Below are 10,288 nucleotides of genomic sequence, written 5' to 3'. Positions count from 1 at the left end.
TTCCCCCCCCCCCCCCACAAGGTTAGACAGGAGACTTACATTGCTCCGAAGTCCCATAATCGACTCCCACGCCTCTCTAACACCTCAAGCTGACGCACATCTGTCACGATCCAAATCTCGCATGTCGTGATGGCGCATATCGCAATATTAGGCAAGCCAGAAATCACAATAAACCACGCATCTTTAAATTTGAAAACATAATAAAATAAGCTTAAGAGTAAAACCCCATATATAACTTATAAGAAAATACCGCGACACAATACAAAATCCCCAAAATCGGGTGTCACTGAGTACATGAGCATCTAGATGACAACATAGTCTGACTGTTAAAAAATACTGTCTAAAAAGATAGAACAGTACAAATAAATAAAAAGAAGGAGAGTCAAGGTCTGCGGATGCCAAAGCAACTACCTCGATAGTCTCCAACAGATAAAACTCCAAAAGCTAGCAGCTGCCGTACCCTAAAGTACCTGGATCTGCACATGAAGTGCAAAGTATAGTATAAGTACAACCGACCCAATGTACTCAATAAGTAACAAGCCTAACCTTGGGCTAAAAGCAGTGACGAGCTCAACAGGTACAGTCCAAATACAAAATTACCAGTACAGAAATGTAGACAAGATTTCAAGTTCAACAGTTTAAGCTCAATATCGATAAAATATGCCAAGTGTGACTGAAATGAGGAATGATACATCTCTATATCTACATGTCAATTATGCATGCCAACCATAATGTAACGCAGTGATAAAATCATATGCATACTCTCGGAGTATCAATCCACTCAGTCCTCCCAATCACTCAGTCCTCTCAATTGCTCGGCACTCGCGCTCAGAAGGTACCTGCGCTCACTGCTGGTAAGTCAGACTCCGGAGGGGCGGATCCTGCCCAAGCGCTAAAATAAGCCAACCATGGCATGAATCAATAAATCCTGCTGCGGCATGCAGCCCGATCCCATAAACATCCTCACAATCAAGACTTTAGCCTCACTCAGTCATCAATCACTCCAGTCTCTTAAGCTCACGAATATCATGACAATCAGCCCAAACAATGATGATATGATGTATTAATATATGGCAACACAAACTTAGATATGATATGCAAATAGTAGATGTGACTGAGTATATGATTGCAAATTAAGCAAGTAATTCAACAGCAACACGACCTCTATGGGTCCCCAACAATACCAACATATAGCCTAAGCATGATTTATAACATGAATCACAGCTTAATTTTTCTAACACATGGAGAATATATGGATAATAACAAGATTATTTGACTACACAATTCCACGGAACCGGCCGAGTCACTATTCCAAAGTTGCACGCCCGTCACCTAGCATATGTGTCACCTCAACACCAACCACATAACACGTAATGTAGGAATTCATACTCTCAGAACCAAGTTTAAAAGTGTTACTTGTTGATACCCAATTTTTTCCTGCATATTTTCACATATACAAAATACTTTCAAAATAACATATATATGCATATATAAGCATGCCTAAGGATTTTAGTATTTTTTCCAACTTTTTAAAGATTTTTAAAATCAATTTATTATCCGTTTTAGCAGTACAAAATCAGTAATTATTCCCAAAATCCTCAATTTTGGTAAATAATTTATTGATTTTGTATGTTTATACAAAAATATAGTTAAGGTAATTTTTTATATATTTTTTACAAATTTATTTGGTATTTTAAAGCTAAATTGCATATAATTGCAATTCTAGCCTATTTTAAGTTTAATAGCATTTTAATTATAAAAATTGGTTCTAGTATTTTTAAATTAATATTTATGTGTTATTAACTGACTCTGTACTTTTAATTTGCTTTTAAAATCATTTTTACTATTTTTATTATAAAAAAAGGGGGAAAACTGGCTATTTAACATTTAGCCTCATTTTTTTGCAATTACAGCCTATTTACATTTCAATTTTAGCCCTCAAATTGACCCAATCCTAACCCCAATTGGACCGGCCCAATTCCGATTTTACCCAACCCCTTAACCCATTTGTTTAACCCACCTGAATTTTCTTTCAATCCAGGCCGTTGATCATTTTGATCAACGGCCAGGATCACCCCTTTCTATTTTAATTCACCAACCCCACCCTAATCCCCCCATTTCTTTTAGTCCGCCGCCCTTGAATATTCTCCACTCCCAAAATTCTCTCAAAGGAACCCCAACCGTCTCCGACCCTTTTCCACCGTACTTTCACCGGAATCCATGGCTTCTCAGGCCATGGATGGTCTGTACTCACCCCCCCTCCACCATTAGACCATGGGTGTTCGAAGCTTTGAGGTCTGACCTCGATGATTCTCTTTCATACCTTCTTAGATCTATGGTTCTATGGCCTCTCCGGCCATGCTCAGGCGTATTCAAGCATTAGGAGCCTATTTCCCACCTCATCCGACTCCAGATCGGAGTTTCTTCCGAGCCTTTCTCATTTCTAGGGTTTCTCCGAAATCCTAAGCTATTCGAGGTTTTTCTTTGTTTGTTTTCTTAGATCTGTGATATATTTGTGTTCTACTGGATTTTTTAAGTGTTTTCCCCAATCTTTTCTTTCAAAATTGTGTCTCTTCGATTTAGGGTTTCCGAAAGGTTTTCAAAACATCTTTCTGATTCTTTTCTTTATGTGTGTTTGTCTATATTATGCTCGTGTGTTTTCCTTCTCTACCACGCATGTGTTGTTCTTTTGTTTTCTTCCTACTGTACACGATTCTTCTATATCTTTGTATTCTACTGTGCCTTTAGATTAGGCTCGCATGTTAATCTTTGTTATGTTCTTCTATCTGTTCTTTGCTATATTTTCAGTATTTTTCTATTGTACGTGTTTCCTACTGAGTTCTTAAATTGTGTTTGCTTTACCTGACTTTGTTTCAGTTCTAAGCATGCTTCCTTTATTGTTTCTTAAGTTTACATCACTTCTTCTCTCTGCTGAACTTGCTTAAATTCTGAAGCTTTTCTCAAACATGTTCTTTATGCTTTCAAACCTGCTATCATGTTTGTTGGTCTCTTATGAGTCTCTGAAAGAGACCTCTGAGTCTGTTTCAATGGCTTGCCTTCTCATCTCTGTGCCTGATTCGAGTGAAAACCCTAGAATTTGGGGGTTTCTTTGGCAAGTTCGATTTTGTGTTTTGACTGGAGTTCTACTTTGAAACCCTGAACCCTCAAACTCATTCTGAGTCTATAAATTGGACATGAAACTTTTTATGACTGTTTCTATGATAGTCTTTTCTAATCAGGATGACAACTCCTTCTTGTTTGATATTTGTGTGTCTTATATATGAGAAATTCTTCTTTCAAAAAGGTTTTGCCAATTATGATTTATTCCGAATTCCTTTTAGTAAGGTTTTTGATTGATTGTTATTGATTTTCCTTAAGAAAAACCCTTTTCTCTCTTTTCCTGACTTGGTTCACTCGAATAAAGCCTGCGATTTTGATCTTACTGACTGTTTAATTGGTTCCCTTTCCTTATTTCACAAACCGTGTACCACTGGACTTTTTTTTTCCTTAGATAAACTCCTATGTATTTACCCTCTTTATGTTACTTTGGAAAAGATTTCAGTCAAATTCTTTCCTTAACTGTCTTCTACCCGTTTGAAATCAGAATCCCTTAACTAAAAGGAGACTTTATGTGATTGATTGTAAAACTATTTTCTTACCTTTTCTTACTTGCCTTCTGCACTATAAAAGGGGACTACCCTTCTGCACTTTCAAGGACACACGATTGAATACTCTTTAAGACAACTTCGAATTCAATACTTTTACACACCTTCAGCTTACACTACTCACCTCGCACTCTCAATTTCAATACTTTCATATTCTCATTTGAGTTTCTTCTGGCTGTTTGCTTGCAATTTGGGCTTTACTACTACTTTTTCTCTGCTTACTTCTGAAACTGGTATGTCCTAATTCAGTTTCAGCCATCACACCAATGTAGCTTCTGCAATCCTGTTTACTTTACTTTCCATGCTCATTGATTAATCTGTATATTATTCTCTTTGCACCTGTTTTCTGCTGTGAATCCCTATACCCCTATTCCCTCTACGTGTTTGAGTTAGGTTCAGGCATGGCAGTATCCAAATTGCTGCTCATGTTTGGACCCGATCCTTAATGGATCCTAACTCCCAAACAAATGTGGCTAACAGGCTGGTCAGGGGTGTGCCAGCACTCCTAATTGCTGAGTATGACCACCAGCCTGCCATGGCCTTCCCAGAATCCCCTCTATTGCACTTACACTCATTCCTAGTTTCTATGTTCTGCCCCCCTCCTATGAGCCTTGCTTTGGGACCTTGAGTTCCCTCTGAACTTGGACATTTGAGGGCTGGCCCTTCCACACTGCATTTTCAAGGAGTTGATTAATCTGTATATTATTCTCTTTGCACCTGCATTTACAATGCTTGCTTGATTACTTGTTGTTTGTATTTAAAGTCATAATTGTAGCATGGCCGGGAACCACACTAGTGGATCTTGAGGGGTGCCTAACACCTTCCCCTCGAGATAATTTCAAGCCCTTACCCAACCTCTGGTTTTCTAAATCAAATTCATTTTTAGTGTCCTAATGCACTTAATCATTAGGTGGCGACTCTTCTAAATTGCAAACCCGATTCCCAAAAGGAAAAGAGTTGTCCGCCCAAATATCATAAACCCGATTTCGCGAGAAAAGGGGGACATTGACAGCATGGCGACTCTGCTGGGGAATTCTTTAAGGCTTTTACCATCTCATGCTATTTGTGACTTTATGTTTCTTTACATGTCTTTACTTGTTTAAATGCCTTTAAGTATTTATTCTTTCTTCTACTACGAAACTAACTTGGGTCTTTGTTTCTTTTCTTAATGCTTTCCTTTATCGCTTTCCTTTAATACTGTTGTAAATTATGAGAAACTATTGTAATTATTACTCTATGATTTATTTAATTATTGTAACTGCATATTCAACATCATATTCCACTCGTGCCAAACAAAAGACCATAGCAACGCTTATAATGAGTGGTTGCGCCCTTCCGATATTATCATCCCCTAAATCCGGCAAAGGCATATTTGCGGTTAAACCAGTCGATCAACGGTGTAGTCGACAGTTTCGTGCCTTTCCCTCTTGAGTTTTCCGCTCAAGGTTACCAGTCTAATACTCCATAGAAACCCTACTCTGTTTAATTGTGCATGCATCATTGTCAAACCTAGCCGAGTCAGTTATGTTGTCCGCATAATGACTTTTTAAGATAGCCTTGTCCAAAGTCCACTGGGTTTCCTTGAAACCCAAACGGACACTATCACGTTCTGTGCATTTATTTGGAGGACTAAAATGTTTTTATGCTAATTGTTGATATTAAATAGTCGAGTCTGTGGGGGTAAGGGCCTAACCTTTTTGTCTTGCAGAAAGATGAGGCATGAAGTCTCCAGATTCGGCATGGTCACCAAAATCCACCCAAGATTGCTGAGTTGATGGGAAGATTTGCGTTCTAGTTGAAGATTGCCGAGTTGCCGAAGGAAATGAAGGTGGACACCTGGCCAGGGCCTACTTGCTGCTAGGACTATGCGAGCTGGGAGAGCTGTACGAGGGAGCTAACACTGCCAAGTCTGGGGAAGGTCCTTCTGGGACCAAATAGATAGGAGCTTTTCCTTTTTGCTTTGAGAAATGTAATAAGGCCTATGGCCACTAGTGACATTTTTATTCCCTGTTATTTAGTGTCGTTTTGGGATTCGTCTACCTTTTATCAATAAAATGAGGCATTTAGCATTCCAAGTTCTCCAAATCTACTTGTCGCCAGGTCTACCTCGGGCACAACGAGGTCCCAAAAATTAGGACACGCTTTATATCTCCTGCACTACGTGTTTAAATATCGCAACATTTTTTTCCTTACAATCCTTACTAACTTATCACCTTTTGTTTTTACTTTTGTTTATTCCCCTCCCCAAAAAGTTAGTTCGTGAACTCTGGCAACATCAGCATATTTTACAAGATCCAGGGGCCCTCCACCTACTCCTCCTCACAGTCCCGTCAGGCACAAAGGCAAAAGAAGAATGGAAGATTCAAACAACACAGCTGAACGGGTAGAGGTCACTCGTTGTGCCATGGTCCCCAAGGAAAATGCCTCTCCAATAGAACAAAAGTTACTGAAATTCCAAGAAGAGCTTGATCAAGTCCGGAATTTGGCAAGTCTGTCATTTTCCCTTACCACTCCAGAAGTTACTCAGAATCCCATACCTCCGCAAAACGTCCCAAACCATCCCGCTCCTCACCACCACTGCAATACTTGCCACACTCCCAATAACACTCCGCTGCTCATCCCGGAACCATTGAANGGGTAGACATCATGTTCTAGGTGTTTATTCCTGCAATCTCATCCTGCTTTTCATCTATGCATATCATATAGAAATCCGGTCTATAGTTCTGCACTTCTGCAATCTCATATAGAAATCCTGCTTATAGTTCTGCACTTATGCATGTCATATAGAAATCCTGTCTATAGTTCTGCACTTATGCATTTCATATAGAAATCCTGCTTATAGTTTTGCACTTATGCATATATAGATACCATGCCTTTGAGGTTCTGCACTCATATAGATACCATGACTATATGCTTCTGCATTCTTGCATCGTATAGATAACCTGCCTATAGGATCTTTTAAATTCTGCATTTTGCATCTATCGTTAGGCAAACGGTTTATAGGTTTAAAATAACAAAATCGCATTATAGATACCATGCCTATAGGACTCTCGCGTTTCTATAAACGTTTTAAAATCAATCACTCCTAGAAAGCATGTCTATAAGGGTAATCAACTGAATCCGAATCAAGCCTAAAATCAACAATTTCGATACTCAACATCTGCAGAGTGTCTGTTTGCTTTCTTTAAAATCAGTATACTTCGCATTGCTAGATACCATGCCCATAGGTCTCACCTAGGCAAGCCATTAGGTAATTAATTAACTACACCAGTCTTTAATAATTACAACCAGCGGGCTGGCCTAATTTGGACTTCTTATTTGAAAATATGTGATAAATCAGCCACGCCCTAACGTTTAAGTTTAATTAAAGACCTAATCAGTATCTGAAAGACATGCTAAAACTATATGTTCTTTATGTTTTAAGGAGGTTTGTTTGAGCCTTGTCTGTTATGTGCTTCCCCATACTTGTCATGTATGTTTTGAATGTCGCCTTAGACTTTTGTCCTTTTTAAACTCTAAAAGCCAATTTTTCCTCCCCTTTAGGACTAGTAGTCCCTAATACCTCCGGGGTTGATAGGATTGGGACAGGTAATAGCATGCAATAAGTAACGAGACCACTCCGCGATTTAATACCTTAACGGGGTGGGTAAGGGTAGACATGGATATGATGATCACGCGATAACACCACGTGTATAAATGGTTACCGGGTGTTGTGTGGGGTGATCCGTGTTATTTATAAACCTAGGACCCCCCTCCCTCTTTACCTGTTTACTCCCTTTTTTCAGAATTTTAAAGCTGTTTAGTTTTCAGTTTCTTTAACTTCTTCTTTTACTTCAATCACTTGTACTTATTATGCAAAATCTCTCTTTTAATTGTCTGATTTTCAGTACTGTTTCTCCCCAAACTTCCGCCTCTTTCACTTTTTTTCGAATTACTTGCATCAGTTATTTGACCCCTTCTCCTTTATTTGTGTATCTTTCTTTAATTATAAAACAACCTTCTTCCAAATTTCAGCACTCTTTTAACCTCTTGTACTTCTTTTATTTGTAACCGTTATGTGAAAGTTACCTAGTATTTACAATGCTTGCTTGATTACTTGTTGTTTGTATTTAAAGTCACAATTGTAGCATGGCCGGGAACCACACTAGTGGATCTTGAGGGGTGCCTAACACCTTCTCCTCGAGACAATTTCAAGCCCTTACCCAACCCCTGGTTTTCTAAATCAAATTCATTTTTAGTGTCCTAATGCACTTAATCATTAGGTGGCGACTCTTCTAAATTGCAAACCCAATTCCCAAAAGGAAAAGAGTTGTCCGCCCAAATGTCATAAACTCGATTTTGCGAGAAAAATGGGGCATCGACATTACTTACCTCAAACCGAGCAAATCTCTACTCCAACAAGCCCTTGTCTCGCGAATCGGCCTCCAAACGCCTCGAATATAGCCACAAACAACTCGATACAATCAACACAAGCTATAGGAATCAATTCCATATGACAAAGATAAGTTCTTTATCAAAATCAAAAAGTCAACTCAAGAAGTCAACCTTCGCCACGTCTCAAAATTCGACAAAATTTTAAAAAACCCAAACACGCATTCAACCACGATTCCAACCATACCAAAATTACTCAATTCCGATCACAACTCGACCTTCAAATCCTCAAATTAAAGCCTATGAAGTTTCTACAGTTTCCCTAATTTTTCCAACTCAAAACACTAATTAAATGATAAAAATAATGATAGATTCATGTAATTTAACCAAATCCAAGTTAGAATCCCTCACCCCAATCACTTCCTTGAAAATCCCTCCAAGAATCGCCTCAATCCAAGCTCGTAAAATCAAATTATGAAATATAACTCTAACCCTCGTTTTGATATTTAACAGTTTGCCCAGATGTTCCTCTTAGCGCTCGCGAAGAACAAAATAAGCCTCCCTCAAAAATAGCCTATGCGAACGCGAAGACCAAGTCGCAAACGCGATGGTCATCACACCTGACCCTACGTGAACACTATTTGCAACAAATTTATGCAGAGAAAATTAAAACTGCAATCACAAACAAGTATAAAGAAAAAAGGACTTTATTGATAAACGTTGCAGGTTACAACTCTGTTTATCCCTTGATTTTTCCCTCCGAATTGTTATCCGTAATTCGAGGGACATAGCGGCGTATTTCTCGAACGTAGGATGACCTCCTCAGTAACAGCTTTGGCTTTACCAAGAGTCACCTCTGCTCTTTTAGTTGTGGGCTCGTCATTCTTGCTTTTCATGCCATCATCAGCTTTTAGCTCCTTCACAATGCGGTTCTTCAAGTAGAACTTTGCATCGGCGAAGTGTGACTCAGCTTCGGTGAATGGCTCATCATCGGCAACTATCTTCTTCTCGACCTCACCCTCGTAGTATTTTAAACATTGATGGTAGGAAGATGGAACTACTTTATTCTCATGTATCCAAGGCCTTCCAAGCAAGACGTTGTATGAAGTCTTTGCATCGATCACATGTAGCCATGCACTTGATTGCATATCTTCAATAGTTATTTCCAGCCTAATCGTGCCTATGGCTCTTTGCCCCCCTTGGTTGAATCCTTGGATCATCACACGACTTTCCGAGAGTTTGTTCATAGGAATACCAAGTTCTTTTACAGTGCGAATTGGCAAAATGTTCACTGAGGATCCTCCATCAACCAAAATTCAATTTACTCTTTCATCACGCATATAGCCAACCAGGTACCATGGGCAGTTGTGAAGAGTGTCACCTAGCAGAAGATCGTCATTTGTGAACGTGACCTTTTCCTCACAAGCATTAAATTCTTGAGGAGTGGACTCGATGAGATTTTCCAAGATGGTGCCAACGGTAGGTCATCACTCTTTTCTACCCCTTTATCAGCATTGCAACAAGAGGCCTCAATACCATCACGGGAAATCTTCATGCGGAACCAAGATGGCAAGAAATCCTCCAAAGTCATTGTATGTCGTGGATTTTGAGGGTGGTGCATCTCCACCTTTGCTTTCACAAATGCCTAACTGGATTGTTTTTCATTGGTCTTTTTACCATCATCTTCCTTGTTGGTTGTTCTATTGATTCTTTTTGTGGGCTCCTTTTGTGGCGCCTACGACGAGTCACCAACGTCCAACCTTCATCATCATCAGGTTGATCGTCTGCAACTTTGTTGTTCTCCAATAATTCTTCATTTTTGAATCCTTTTAAACTGCATAACTCATCTATATTGAATGAGCCAAAGGTGATAGAGACTTGTTTCGCGCTTGCTTTCTCATCTTCAAGTACGATCTTCTTTTCGCGAGCCAAGTCCATGACTTTGTCCTTGAAGACAAAGCACTTCTCCAGAGGGTGGCTCTCAAGTCGATGGTATTCGCAGTAATTTGGGTCATTTGTTTTCCCAGCTTCATTTGGTCGCTTCATCTCCGGAAGCTCAATGAGATTTAAATTTGCGTCGAGAAAATAAAATCAAGACCGAGAAATATTGCAACAATCGTAGTATTTTATTTCGAATATTTAAGTGTTACAATCTCTATGAATCCTCTGATTCTTCTTTCCAATAGTAAATAAATTCAAGGGCCTTTGAGCTTGATCTTGAATCTATATTTGTTTCCACAAACGTTGATCTT

This window comes from Nicotiana attenuata, unplaced genomic scaffold (genome assembly GCF_001879085.1).
Source record: "Nicotiana attenuata strain UT unplaced genomic scaffold, NIATTr2, whole genome shotgun sequence".
Taxonomy (NCBI): domain Eukaryota; kingdom Viridiplantae; phylum Streptophyta; class Magnoliopsida; order Solanales; family Solanaceae; genus Nicotiana; species Nicotiana attenuata.
This window is presented reverse-complemented; position numbering follows the sequence as displayed.